At 36.0% G+C, this 16,011-nt stretch overlaps 1 pseudogene; it reads left to right on the top strand.

Moving 5' to 3' along the window:
• Nucleotides 1-4,368: 4,368 nt before the first annotated feature.
• Nucleotides 4,369-6,925, top strand: LOC143532053 (pentatricopeptide repeat-containing protein At3g02330, mitochondrial pseudogene; annotated as a pseudogene).
• Nucleotides 6,926-16,011: the final 9,086 nt, after the last annotated feature.

Raw genomic sequence — 16,011 nt, 5'->3', positions numbered from 1 at the left:
AAACTAAGCTTACGCCACCTCCAATATCAGTTCACTATGGTTCATGTATTAGTTTTTAAGCTTTGATTACAGTATTTTGAATTAGCTAATTGTTGCCCTAATTAATCTATTATTGTAATTTAGGTTCAGAAACTGTTATTTAGTGCCGAACCACCCTTGACCGAAGCTGAAATTAACCGTAACCAACCCAAGGTTATGGTTACGGTTAATGTGTCTTCGTTAACTGAAACTGAACCGAATCTTGTTTGTTTATGTTTTTTCAAATTTTCATCTTTTTTACATCTATATTTTCAACTTCAAACATTTAAAAGTATGCTGCTAACCGAACCTACACACCCTTACAATTTGGGGTTAATACTATGCAACACAGTGCTTTACAATTTGTGATTGTATCCAACTATTTCTCGCTTTCATGTTGGTAAGCTTCGGTTTTCATTCAGACAGGTTATGTTCGGTTTTTTCACCGCCACCACGAGCGACACCGCCGCTCTTTTCATCCACCTTGTCCTTCGCCTCAACCGGTTCCTTTTTATCCGCTTCAACCGGAAGCGGTTCTTTTTTATCGCCCGCGGTTGTTACCGCCTTTTCCCGGGCAGCGTTAACAACACCGCCCCCATTGGGCTCCACTCCACTCTCACCTCCATGTTTGACCCGGGCCACTACTTCAACTTCAACGTCCTTCTCAGCCTTAATGACCACCACGTTAGGTGGTTGTTCTTTTTTATCACGTTTAACCGACTCATAGAAGGCCAAGACCCGCTAGCCAAAATGACGACGTCCCGGGCGGTTTTGAACCAGCCCCTTCCACCGTCTCCGCCACCACCGCCTTCACCACCACCCTCTCCACCACTACCACCGCCTTCACCACCACCACCACCACCTCCCTCTCCACCACCACCACCTTCACCACCACCACCGCCTTCACCACCACCACTCTTCCTTCCTTCTTGTTGTAACCACCTAAATAAAAATAAAGTAGATCTAGGAAAGTCATCGATGTGATTCCTCCGAAGAGGTTTGCTAAAGTCACCGATGAGAATGGCAGGGCCCTCTTTGAGGCATGGCGAGGTAGTCGACGGTTACAAGCCCAACACCCCGCTAGGCCCGAAATTTTTTTTTTTTTCAAAAATAATTATATGTATTTTTATTAAAAAAAAATATATGTATAATCAATATTTGAACACAATTATATAACCACTAGCTTGGTTTAGTGGTAAGTAATCTAACCAAAATGTTGTGGATTCTAATCTTATTTAAGACAATTTTAAGCTTATTTTTATACAAATTTTTTTACACACCTCATATCATAATCAAGTAAGCCAATTTAAAATTAAATTGTTTAAACCCAACAAAATGTTTCTTTTACTTTAAGACCTGAAAATTTTTTTGCCTTTGGCCCAAAAAAATTTTCGGCTTCTCGGAGCCGGCCCGGAGAATGGTGGTGATTGTGGCTGAATAGGCCTATGAAAATACCAGTTTTCATTCCCACAACCTTCACGCCACTCTAATGGAGAGTCAGGTGAAGTGGTGGCATGAAGGCTGTGAGAAAGAAAAGTGGTGGAAATGGAGATGAAAACTGGTATTTCCACGGTCCTAGCCACAATCACCACCATTCTCATCGGTGACTTTGGCAAACCTCTTCGGAGGAATCACATCGATGACTTTACTAGATCTACTTTATCTTTATTTAGGTGGTTACAACAAGAAGGAATGAAGAGTGTGTATATATACACATAATTAGGGTTTGCCACTTAACTGGGCTAGAGGCTATTCACTAAATGGGCCGGCATATATGTGTTAAATTGTAAGGATATCATATACCAATCACTTTCAAATACAATAAAGTTTATATTTAGTTTCTTGGGTTTTTTTATCAAGGATTGCTTCGGTTTTAACCGGACGTTAGAGTTTCTTCTCATCCAACTCCTCGCGAATAAATTATTTCAAATTCAACATTTTTAATTCAATTCATATAGAAAATAATTTGAATTCAGTTTAATAATTAATATACTGAATCATGGATTTCATTTAATCTAGATCAAATATATCATTAATTTGTATATCTTTTTTTTTATCGATAACTAAATCTAAATATATAAAATAACTATTTTTTTCTTTTATTTATCTATTTTAGAATGTTTTATAATGTTAAAACAAATCTTTCTTTTGTTTTACTCTTTATCGTATTGGATTCCCAATGTTAGCAATCCAAGAAAATAAAAGATTTCGCTGGCGAATATTTACTCTTTCCATTTCTATTTCGGTTCTCTTATTAGTTCATAATTTTTCAGAATAGATGAATTGGTCTCTGGCCGGTTCCGCCATTCCGATCAATGAATCATTCGAATTCTTTTTCACTAAAATCTTTTGAATTCACAGGTTCCATCGTTCTCATCGCTTCCTAATTAATGGTTAAGTCTGAATTCTACAACAGAGCTATTAGTTTTTGAGTCAATATTCTTAGCCTTTATTGGCTCGAAGCTCTTTATTTTTTGTTCGCTGAGCATATACATTTAATGATGAATCCGTATTGATGTTTTATTACGCGGATTTTTTTCTGAGATGACTCATAGACCTTACATACTGGAATTCTATATCTCTATTATCAATATTCTTTATTTTTTTTCTTTCTTTCTCTCATCCTTCCATTAATCTATTCCCTTTCTTTTTTATTTCGATTGATAGCTTAGAAATTTTTTTAATAAAAAAGATTTCAGTTGCTATAACAATATGACCAATATATCATATTTTGACTGGTTCTTTGGATCCAGATAATACAAAGTGATGAGTTGGTTATTACTTCTATAGTTGTGGAACTTAAATTTGATTGTTAGAAGTTAAAATTTGGTAAATAGATCATCTGGTACAAATTAACTACGTTTAGATCAAATTTGTTACAGGTAAAAAGGGGTAATCTGAATATTTTTAAAAAAATAAGAATGCAAATAGAGTTATCATCAAAATTGTTACGGGTTTTAAGTTTTGACTTGAAAATGTAAAAACAAGAAAGTTAGAATTTTAAATATGATTGGGTTTCAAATTTATTTTTAAGGACATTTAGGAAATGATCAGAAGATTCGGGATTTTGCATATTGAGTATTTTTCCCATGACTATTAAAATTTAAGAAAATGACAAACACTTCCGGCATATCACATCTAGGTCTATCAATGCTTCTAACTTTTATCAAATTATAAAAATTTGTGTCAGCATTGACTTTTACTTGAATAGGGATCAGAATGTTGCATATGAAACATGTCATACAAAATTATGCTCAAGTGAAGCAAAACACTCACAAAATTAAATGGGTTGTGAATTTTTTTTTGTCAATTGGCAAAGTCGAAAAGCTCTTCAAACTTATCAAAATCTTTTTCATGGTGTAGCTCAAAACTAATATTATACGAGAAGTATTCTCCGAAATTGGTCCATAACAAAATTTCTTGTAATTAAACATATATGATACTGATAATAAACTTTCAATAGATGGAGTGTTATTGGGTATGTTTTTGCACATACATTATTTTTTTTATTCAGTTCATTATTTTTTGAAAAAAATCCTTTTATGATATAAATAATATCAATTTATGTATAATGATACATGCATAAATATAATACATTTTTCTATATACATTATGTATTGTTTTATTTGTAACTTAATTATTTAAATCATCCCGTGTGTCACACGAACTCTAAAGCTAGTTATATATATAACAACCAACCACTTCGTGTCGCGCCCTTATTGGCCACTTGGTGGCACCTTATTGATTTAAGTCATTTTTTTTGTGCTGGCCCGTAACATACGTAACGAAAATTGACCAAAATATATTTTTATCTTTTTATATAAACTAAGTCTACGCAATTTTGTTTTTCTAGTTTGGGTACCGTAACAAATGTGACGGAAACCGACCGAATTCGCGTAGACACACTATGTTTTGTTCTAATTCCAGTACCATAACTAACGTAGCAAAAAACAATCGAATATTAATTTACTTTTTTTCGGTTTTTATTATTTTAGTTCCGGCACGGTAACAAACGTGACCAAATCTGCATAGACTCGCCGCCTTAACGTCCGGGATCAACAACGGTCGGTCTTACCAACGCTCAAGTTTTACCAAACGATGGTAACCCATTGGTCCACCATAATTTTATTTTATTTATTTGGTTTAGTTCCGGTGCAATAACACACATAATCGAAACTGACCGAATTCACATTTAATTACCGTCTCAACACTTAGTATTTAACTGACTGTTTGGTTTATTATTATGATTTCAAATGTTGGCCGCCAAAACAACATTCTCCCACATATACCAACAATGCTCACATCACAAAACCTTAAATCCTGGAAAACAAGCTCATGCTCACATGATCATATCCGGATTCCAACCCACCATCTTTGTAACCAATTGCTTAATCCAAATGTACATTAAATGTTCCCAAATGCAGTATGCCCACCAAGTGTTCGAGAAAATGCCTCAACGAGACACCGTGTCTTACAACTCCATGGTTTTCGGGTACGCTGCGACCGGGCAAATGGGCATTTCCCAGAAAGTGTTTGATTCAATGCCTGAGAGAGATGTAGTTTCTTGGAACTCATTGATTTCAGGGTACTTGCAGAATGGGAGTTATGCGAAGTCGGTTGAGGTTTTTTTGCGGGTTCGAAGAGCGGGTGTCGGGTTGGATGCGACTACGTTCGCTGTCGTTTTGAAGGCGTGCTTGGGGGTAGATGATTATGGGTTAGGAGTTCAGCTTCATGGGCTTCTTGTTCGAACGGGATTGGTTTATGATGTTGTTGCGGGTAGTGCAACCGTAGATATGTATGCAAAATGCAAGAAACTTAAAAAAGCCGTAAACTTTTTCGACGAAATGCCTGTCAAAAACTGGGTGTCGTGGAGCGCGTTGATAGCCGGTTGTGTTCAAAACGACGAGTTTTTATCCGGTTTTAAACTATTCAAGAATATGCAAAAACAAGGTTTAGGAGTTAGTCAATCAACGTACGCGAGTCTTTTTCGGTCATGTGCAGGGTTGAACGCGTTAACCTTTGGTTCTCAGTTACACGGGCATTCGCTAAAGATGAATTTCGGGTCCGATTTAATAGTAGGAACCGCAACTTTGGATATGTATGCGAAATGCGACCGGTTAAGTGAAGCTAAAAAGCTATTTTGCACGTTATCAATTCGTAATCTGCAGTCGTACAACGCGATTATAATAGGCTGCGCGCGTGTCGGTCATGGGTTTGAAGCTTTGCAGCTGTTTCGTAACCTTTTGAGCACCAATCTTGGTTTTGACGAGATTAGTTTATCGGGCGCGTTTAGTGCGTGTGCGGTGGTTAAATCGTTCGACTTTGGAGTGGGGTTACACGGGTTGACGGTCAAGAGTATGTTGATGTCAAACGTGTGTGTCGGAAACGCGATACTTGATATGTATGGAAAATGTGGAGCTTTGGGTGATGCTCGACGCGTATTTGACGAAATGCCGATAAGAGACGCGGTTTCTTGGAATGCAATTATCGCTGCGTATGAGCAAAACGGTAATGTAGATGAAACACTAGAACTTCTAGTTCTAATGCTAAGTTCGGGTCTAGAACCCGATGAGTTCACTTTTGGTAGCGTGTTGAAAGCGTGTGCGGGTTTGAAATCTTTAAACTATGGGATGGAGATTCATGGTAGGATTATAAAATCTGGGTCGGGTTTTGAAGCTTTCGTTGGAAGCGCGCTGGTAGATATGTATTGCAAGTGTTCGAATATTGGCGATGCGAAAAAGCTTCATGAAAGGTTAAATGATCAAACGATGGTGTCGTGGAACGCGATCATTTCGGGGTTTTCGGATCACGAACAAAGTGAAGAAGCTCAAAAGTTTTTTCATAATATGTTAACCTCCGGGTGTTTAACTAAACCTGATAATTTCACGTTTGCAACGGTTCTCGACACGTGTGCGAATCTCGCAACCTTAAGTTTAGGAAGACAGATACACGGTCAAATTATTAAACAAGAAATGCAAACTGATGTGTTTATTTGCAGCACTTTAGTTGACATGTATTCGAAATGCGGTAATATGCACGATGCACGATTAATGTTTGATAAATCGAATGATAAAGATTTCGTCACATGGAACGCGATGATTTGTGGATATGCGAACCACGGGCTTGGAACCGAGGCCGTGAGTATATTCGAGTCCATGAAATTACACAATGTGAAACCGAACCATGCGACTTTCGTGTCGGTTTTAAGAGCGTGTGCGCATATAGGACACGTGGAACTCGGGTTACAATACTTTAACTCAATGTCCAGTGAATACAAACTAAGCCCGCAACTAGAACATTACTCGTGCATGGTGGATATATTAGGTCGGTCGGGTCAAGTTAACAAGGCGTTAAAGTTTATTAATGACATGCCGATTGAGCCCGATGATGTTATATGGAGAACATTACTTGGTATATGCAAGTTACAAAAAAATGTAGAGGTGGCTGAGACGGCTGCGAGTCGGCTTATACAGTGGGACCCGCAGGATTCGAGCGTGTATGTGCTTTTAGCGAATATTTATGCTGATGCTGGCATGTGGGAAAACATGTCGAAGATTAGGAGGACAATGAGATATGTTGGGTTGAAGAAAGAACCCGGTTGTAGTTGGATTGAGGTGCAGTCTGAGGTGCATATGTTTGTGATCGCGGATAAAGCGCATCCGAGATGCAATGAGATTTATGACATGTTGGATGAGTTAGTAAGTGAGATGATATGGTCTGGGACTGTGGATTATGCTGATAATATATTTGATTACAAAGTTGAAGTTATTTGTTAACATTAATCTGTGTACAAAAGCAGCCTGCAACATTTTTGTGTAATCCAGAAAATAAAGTCATGTATGTGTTTTACTTTAGTTGAAAACTATAGAAACGAATATGTCTATAGATATGTCTGGATAATACCGATGCTGATACCTACGTTGTTCTGTTGGTATTGGTTTGGTTCTTCACATAGTTATTAATAGCGCTAGGCGCACTCAAGGCGCATAGGTCTCTCCTAGGGCCTAGGCGCAAAGCGCAAAAAAAGCGAGGGCATGATAAAAAAAACGCACTTAAATGAAAAAGTTTAAAAGTATGTTATGTATTAGAAAAATAATACTCTTATTCGATTATAAAAAGCAAAAGCTATTATGTAATACGTGTAAAAATTAAACAATAAGTTAAATTTTAAAAATATAGAGATTAAAAAGCTAAAAAGATTCATTAAAACTTCAAACATCATTTTAATAGTCCAATTATAAATGGTTTTAAAATAAAAAATTATTTGATATAACCTGTCATTTATAAAAAAGAAACATGTGGTTACTGTAGCAAGCTAGCAACAGAGCTGCAAAAAGTACACAACTACAATATACTTACTTTAAATATAAAACAAAATAAACTTGTATGATGATAAACGAGGATGATGTATGATGATAACAAATTTTAACAGTCGAATGCCTATAAAGACTAAACTTATCAACTAGGATCCGGTTCCTATGTATAGTGTCCAGTATAAAGAAAAAACATATTGTGAAATCCTATCGCTAGAGAATGTTTGAAAAATAAATAGAATGTTATAAATATATAATATTGTGGTTATCAATACCTAATATAGATTAGGCTTTTTCACCAAATTATCTTCTCTTATATATACATCTCATTGTACCCTATTGTAAGATACATCTTATTAATGAAATCTCTCCCTTCCTCCTTGCATGTCTATCTCTTATTGTTTAGCTATTAGGCTTGTTTTACAACATGTTATCAGCACGAGGTGCTTTTGAAGTTTGATTGCATTATCATAAGGTAAGTTAACTTTTCGTATACTTTATAATCTCCAACATGATTCATATCGTAACTCATATAATTTTGGGTTGTGTTATATTTTTTTTTATTCTTCTCTTATAATATCTTTCAAAGCAAACATAGTGTAATCGATACAATATTGGTTGCGACGTAGACTTGTTTTACTCCCAAATCTTCAAAAAGTAGTCACTGTTATGATTCACGTATTGTTGGGTTAAATCCATATTTATAGTTTTGATTCCACAAATCAAACTTGCGGTGGGAAACCTTGTGGTTAAATATTGGACTTTTAATAATCTAATTTAAACCACAAATCTTCTATGCTATTAAGACAATAATTTAGATTTTATGTTATTTTTTTTAGGCTTAATTTATTTTTATATTTCATAGAAACATCTAAACGATTTACAATGAAGTGGCAGGTAAGCGGGCAACAAGCTGCGCCGCAACCCCCTTTTGGATAGCAAACCCAATCCGACTAAAAACAAAGTTTTGATTCTTATGGGCTGATACGTTACTATACACAACTTTCTGAACCCTATTCAAAAGGTCCACGGCATCCGGAGCTAAGAAATCAAAAGTGTCAAAGGCGAAGGGGATAAACACGTGTTGATTCTCCAAACAAGCTCTCTCGTGTTTAGCAACCTTGCCCGATGCCGCCTTCAATGCCTGGCCTGCTACAAATCCAGTGTCCCTAATCTCAACAAGAGGGGACACTCATGTGAGGTTGACACAAGCGTGTTTTCCCCCTACCCACCCTAAACAAGTATATCGGTCGGTCGTAATGTAGATCTTCCTTCTTGAGGATCCGTAAGAAAGTTTACGGGGGCTTCCTTTTTAGCCGAAATTCCGGCTCGTTTAAGAACATCGCATAGAACATCCCTCACCAAATCATGCATGTACTTAAACCCAGGCAACTCTTTGCAGTGAACCACATGCTCGCCAAAAGAATCCAAACAAACCTTACGGCAAACCGGGCACGACTCATCTACCGGAAACAAAGGGATCATTAACCGATACTTCAGGATGGCCCGGTACTCCAAAGCCGACATATGTTGGCCCAATCCTTCAATAGGGAGAACACTTAAGAAATCTTGAGCCCGAGGAGCCCGAAGACACTCAAACACCGTTTTCTGACGAGGGGATAAATTAAACTTCATTTCCAAACTCTTGATGATTCCACTATAAAGGGCACTCGCCAAAGCATGTTGGGCTTTAGGGGGGCGGTGTCTTTATTAGAGAAACCGCTAATGTCAAAATCGGGAAGTGAAATGTGCAACCGATCTATCGCACTCCCATAATCGGAGTCAAACCCTTCAATACCACAACCTCGAAGAATGTGGTCTTGTAATTCCCAAGATTGCGCCCTCGAGGCCACAAACGCATAAGTAGAAACGTCTGAAGCTGAACATAAACCCAAACCTCCAAAACGAGTCGGAAGTGATGCCAACCTCCATTGAAAATCTCCAAAGAAGGGACCACCACAAACAAAGAAAAGGAACCAGGTTATTTCAATGTTTTTTTTAACCCACCGACTGGCATGACTATCGAGTTTTTAGCCGTAATAATTTGAGGATTTAGTTTTGGAGTTTTTGAAACAAAAATTTTACTTTATTCTTTCGGTAAAGGAATGACTATTTGTAATATCCATCAAAAACATTGTAACTAAACTATTTTATGTAAGTTTACAAATTTAAAAAAGATCTTACAGTTTATATTTGAATTATGTGCCTGCCTATTATTTCGTTGTGCGGGCAAAGAACGGCTTTAAAAATTTAATATACTTAATAAAATAGTAATAGTTCTATAATTATTGTCTACGGGTTCATCATGTGCAGTAAAAAAAAAATTCTTTGTTTATAGTAATAAATTATTTGGTTATAGGATCAATTTGTATGCTTTGTGCTATATATAATTGATAAAGACATATATGAATTTTACTATGTTTATACTAGGATAAATTTTAAAAAATCTTTAGGATTTGATTTTATATTTTCTTTTATCAGTAATAATTATACGATTATTGAAAGAGGAATCAAGTCATAAAATATAATTTGACTATTAATCCAAATTATAACGTAAATTTTTAGAGTTGATTTGCACAGAATATCTAAATGAATATTTCTATTGTTATACAATATACACCATACTTTTAATGTGTAAGTAAATTATTTTTTTATAATTTTATGTGGCAACTTAAACAAAACATCTTTTGAGTACTAGTGGAAAACTGGAAACTATAACAACGTTAATTGTCGTTTAGATTTGAGTGGAAACTATAGCAATTTTGTTTATATTTGAAGTTGGTGTCAAAATTTATATATCTATATTTGTATATAAGATATATTTGTGATTGATGATACCCTAATATGTTGATACATAAGTTATATATATTTTCCCGTAAGTAATGATAACATTTTATTTCGTTAACTTTTAGCATAATGTTATAACGTCATGTATTGTATAATTTTACCGTATGATATATATATATATATATATATATATATATATATATATATATATATATATTATGCTATTATTTATAATAGAACAAATAAACCAAATGTATGGTTCATTATCACTGTCATGAAAGAGTATAAATATGTTCAAATATGAGCCTTGAAGTGTCATATTCCCTAAATCTCATAATTGAAGGTTATATAATATTAGCATGATAAATCTTACATGACTCATTCATGTATTACTTCTCAATATTTGTTATATGAAGAGAATATTAGTTATGAGGAAAAACTGGACAAGACCATTTTCATTTGTAAAACCTAAAATATGTTCACGAAGTAGCATATCATTAAAGTGTATGAAATGTGTCATGACCGAGAAAGTTATGAATAAACCATGGAAACTGTTTGGTTTTATACCATTCCTGAAGTGAATTTGACAACGTATAGATCATTGCAATCATGGACATAATTGAGAAAATTGTGGTTTGGTTTTATACCATTCCTGAAGTGAATTTGACAACGTATTGATCATTGCAATCATGGACATAATTGAGAAAATTGTAATGGTGATTATATTAATAATGAGATCAATCATCAAATTATAATGATGCCCATGCTAATAATGAGATCGACCACCACATGTGGCAAAGAGATTGATCATATATGAGACAAAAATATGGAAATCAAAATGTGAAATCATAAGATCGCTTGAAACGATAATGCAATGTTCTCTCATATTTATAGTTTTGTATTAAAGAAGTATAATACATATACGATCATAAACATGAAGTTTATGGATCATGATTATTTAATGGCATGACCGGTTAGACCACACCAAGTCAATGATGATGTGAAATTTATTGAGAAACCAAAAGATTCTTTATAATAATTATACATGTAATATTGCTCTCAAGGGAAATCATTTATTTACCAACCGAAAGAGGGTGTGAATCCCTAGATGTTATGGAATTGAGAAAATGATACACATATCCTAACATGATACCATTTAGTGTTTTGAAAATCGATGCATCGTCTAAATGGTTATCAAGATCACAACTTCATGTTTGCATTATCTATGGCTTAGCTAATAAGATAGCAAGCATATTATTCCAACTTGGTATACTTACATTTGGTTATAATAATGAATTTGATTCTCAAGTTAATAATGATCATTGGAATAAGTGTTGAACTTTATAACTTAAAGACAATTACTCAGCGTCTGTAATTGGTTGCAAAGGCAATTATCACGAGAGCAAATGATCATGTTTGTATATGAGTACATATGATTTTACATGTCTTTAAACCAATTCACATCAAGCCAACAAGTTATGATACTTCCTCCCCATTGCAATTGGTTTTTTGTCAGTAACCATTTATTTCTCATCTAATATTTCGTATGCGTTATATATTGAAATTAATCCACCACAAGACACAAAGATGAGATCACAAGGAAGTTGGGAATTTATGTCGGTATTAAATATCGTATATGATTAAATACTTAGAGCCATTAATGAGATATTTGTTTGTGGCTCATTGGTCTTCACTTTAGTGAATCAATGTTCCCAACATCAGGGGGAGATATAAAGCAGTTGGAAAACGAAATTAATTAAAATGAATTAGGATTGATCCTCAAACTAAATTATATGAACTAAAAGTTCAAAGGATGATTCATTTGAAAAGATTATTGAATCAATTACCAGACAAGTTCACTGACATAAATTGAGTGACTAATTAAGTCAAATAAATCAACTGCTTATGCTCCGATTAACATTAGTGTCCAAGAAGGACGATCACATATTAATGATGAGTCTATGGCACGTATAACACGTGGTAGACCATTCGATTCTAAAGTTAAATTTTTCCTCGCAAATTGGAGCAAGTAATCAAAGTGGTCAAGTCGAGGTACGGTAAAGGGTCTCTTCAAGAGATATTAGAAGAACCTCAGGTACCTGAAAATAAAGAGCTATTAATAAATTGATTGTATCATGTCAACAAGATATATGGAATCGAAATAAAATCGACGTCGTTATAATTTTGTATATAATATAGCGCTTGAATTGATGAGGATCAAGATTTAAGATCTGCCTGTGAATGAAAACATATAAACTATTGGCCAAAATTGAAAGACGCGAGTAAGACATAGTTAAATTCTCAATTATGACGGAAAGTTTCGGACCAGCAGTCCATACCACTGAATATATGTGTTGATAGAAACGGGTCTTTTATGTGAATCGTGTAAAATTATCAAATCAAGTTATATAAGGAAAAATTGATGGCACAAGAATTTTTGCGAAGACCTATGATTAATTATGAGGAGACACATTCTCCAATAGTGGAAGTAATGAATTTCCGATAACTAAACAGTCTGGTAATATAAAGAGAGAATTGATACGTGTCCAATATTATTCAGTTGATATTGAGTGTTTACAAGAAAAACTATGAAGGATTTGAATTATCAAATCATGTAAAGTAAGTTCGCGAGAACATAATGATTGTTGTGTATAGAGTCATATGAATACTTTACGAGTATTGAATATGTTGAAACATAAATGGAACTCCTGAAGAGTTTCCTAAGGTAACTGAATACTTGAAAAATTAATTGATTATGTGCAACAATAAGCATACACATAGAAGAGAATGTACGTGATGAGTACAATATCTCAATAAACAAATACAATATGGATTTTTGATATTTGATATAAAATGATGTGTCAATGAGCAAGTTTATGCAACAAAAATTCTGAAAAAGTGAACGCGTATGCATAATTTGTCAAGTTGAAAAGAAGTCCATGATGGATTGGTGAATGCATGGATTTATGCTTATTACGTATGAACTAAATTATTCGGATTGAGCTTGGCACAAATCAAGAGATATTTTGATAAAGAGGGAGATAAGTTGAATATAGTTAGTCATACTTTTATCAAAATTTCACTCTTAAAAGGTCATTACAATCACAGTTTACAATGATGTACATATCACCAAGAGAAACTTATGAGTTTTAAAGAGAAAATTCTTTTTGAAAAACCTTGACATAGTGTGATTATTGTTTGACTTATAGTTCGAGTAGATGTGTAATTATATGCTTATAAATCCATCAAAGTGCATCTAGAAAATGTTGAGATATTTTACTATGGACAAGTTTAATCATATTTAGCATGTTAAATGATGTCTAACAATGACTCTATATCATTGTCTATCTGAATATGAATATTATTGGTTCAGAAATACCATAATTAAATGCATATGTGCATTATGTCGTACTCTTAGCTATATATTATTATTATTTTCTTTATTTATATTTATCGGCATGTGTATAGCTAGGAGACATCATAATGGGTTAAAATATATATTGCCAGGTATGAAAGATATTTACTTATATTTTACTAACCCATCAAAACAAGTTTGGCTAGTATTGTCGATGCAGAAAAACACAACAGGGTTATCAATACAGTGGTATATGTTTACCAGATGAAGCAATAGAAGTTTCAAGTGAAGATAATACAACATTATTCAACTTGAGGATTCAAATGTCAAGGGACGAAGACACAAATGATTTACTGCAAAAGTTTTGGGCAACTTTCACAGAAGATCGATATTTACCATTTTAACGGATATATAAATCAGGGGGAGACAATACGCGCTGCACTCTTTTTCCCTTAGCTATGGTTTTTGTCCCAGTGGGTTTTCCGAGCAAGGTTTTTAATGAGGCGACATCTCCAAGCGTATTATGTTGATAACCAAGGGGGAGTGTTATAAATATATAATATTGTGGTTATCAATACCTAATATAGATTAAGCTTTTTCTCCAAGTTATCTTCTCTTATATATACATCTCATTGTACCCTATTGTAAGATACATCTTATTAATGAAATCTCTCCCTTCCTCCTTGCATGTCCATCTCTTATTGTTTAGCTAGTAGGCTTGTTTTACAACATAGAAACTTTTATCGTATAAAAGGTGCTAACTTTTTTCTAGCAATTTTCTTTTACCAAAATGCATGCAAGTTGATATTCAAAAGAGGGTTGCGACGCAGTTTGTTGTCCGTTTGTCTGCCAATTTATTGTAATCGTTTTATAATAATTATTATTATAATGTAACAATTAAAATAGTTGATATTTTAAAGATAAATGTAAATATTTAATTTTTGTGTTTTAATATTAGTCGTTATAAAACTTACTTGCACATGTAAAAGTTATGAGATGGGTACCATATGAACACAAACTTTGTTTCACCTACAACTCCACAAAATAAGTATTTCTCTTCTTTTACTTGACCATTATTTTAACAAACTAAATCTATCCTAGCAGCGGGAAGGGATCTTCAGGATCAGGCTTCAGGGCCACTTCCACTTGGACCAGCACCGTCAGTAGAGCGTGGCAGTTCAAGGAAAGCCTTAAGGATAGCTAGCCCATCATCAGCAGCAGCAACTTCATTCACCTTCTCCACTACCGGATGCGGGAAGGCGGCGTACTGATTCACTGCTTGGTCGTAAACAGCTTCAGTATCAACATTGTACAAAGGGAAGTTGGAAGGCGGGACGCCTTTCTCAACGAACCCTAGACCAAGCAGGAAGCCGACCCTTTCCCCATCCTCGTGAGAAGCGTTGAGGGCTGCGCTCATAGCATCGTCATACGACGTCTCAGCAAAGACTCGATGCACAACCTACAAAAGAAAATATACAAGTGTCAAAACCTTTTCTATTTACAAAGAAAAGCGTAAAGACAAGAAAAGCTTACCTGAGACAACGCTTCTCGAAGAAGCCATTCCTTGGCAACCAGAGCTTCTTGGAGGGCAGCTTGAGCTTCGTTACGGGCGCGTTCGGCTTCACTCTTGTTGAGGTTGGCAAGCAACACTTCTTTAGCCGCAGCCTCTTCGACGCCCTTTAGCTTCCGCTCAGTATGGTCAAGCACCCCCCTCTGGTCTAAGATCTCCTGGAGCTTTTTTGCGTCTTCCATCGCCAAGGCATCATGAGCCTGCTGGAGAGCCTCTAATTTGGCTTTAAGCTCTTCATTCTCCACGCGTAGAGGCTCAGCAACAGCTTCAGCCTTGGTGGCCCTCTCGGTTGCGTTCCTCGCAGTTTCCTTAGCCAGCCGAAGCTGTTCATTAACAGCTTGGGCAGCCTTGGAACGGGCCTCGAGTCGAGCCTGAACTTCAACCTCGAGGGCCTTGAAGGCCTTCTCCTTTTCCACAGCAGCTGCGGAAAGCCTTTGGTTCTCCTACCGGACAGCCCGCGCCTGAGCCACTTCTTTAAGGCGAGCTGCTTTTAACTTGTCGTTTTCACGACAAAGCAGCTCGACGCGCGGCTGCATCCGGGCCAGGAGAACCCGAAGCTCATTGGTTAGCCTACCCTCCTGGTAGCTAGCCATGGCTTCCCCCAACGCACCACTGGGAGCAGCGTGACGAGCCCATTCCACGCACTCCACAGGGGTGCGAAGGGTTGTTCCTCGGCGAATGTTCCATCGTGGAACATACACTTCATTGGAATCCGACACTGCAAAAAACACAAAGCAGTTAGGAAAAGATGATAAAGAAAAAATATATATAAAATAGGCCAAAAGAACCCTACGCACCTGTAGGGTCAATAACAGGCCGATAGCCGCCGAACCCATCACCTGAACCCAACGGAAATCCATCCAAGAGGTCAGGCAGATGGGAAGGTGGCAGAGATTGGCGAGAAGCCCCATGCGTACCTGATGGGTCGGCCGTCGTTGCCGATGGCGGGGGCATGGTAGCAGCCGTCG

The sequence above is a fragment of the Bidens hawaiensis genome, unplaced genomic scaffold, assembly GCF_021521415.1.
Source record: "Bidens hawaiensis isolate Kalapana, Puna unplaced genomic scaffold, B.hawaiensis_p1.1 tig00009343_1, whole genome shotgun sequence".
In the NCBI taxonomy this organism is placed as follows: Eukaryota; Viridiplantae; Streptophyta; class Magnoliopsida; order Asterales; family Asteraceae; genus Bidens; species Bidens hawaiensis.
The sequence above is the reverse complement of the archived record's forward strand: the minus strand, read 5'-3'. Positions and strand labels throughout refer to the sequence as shown.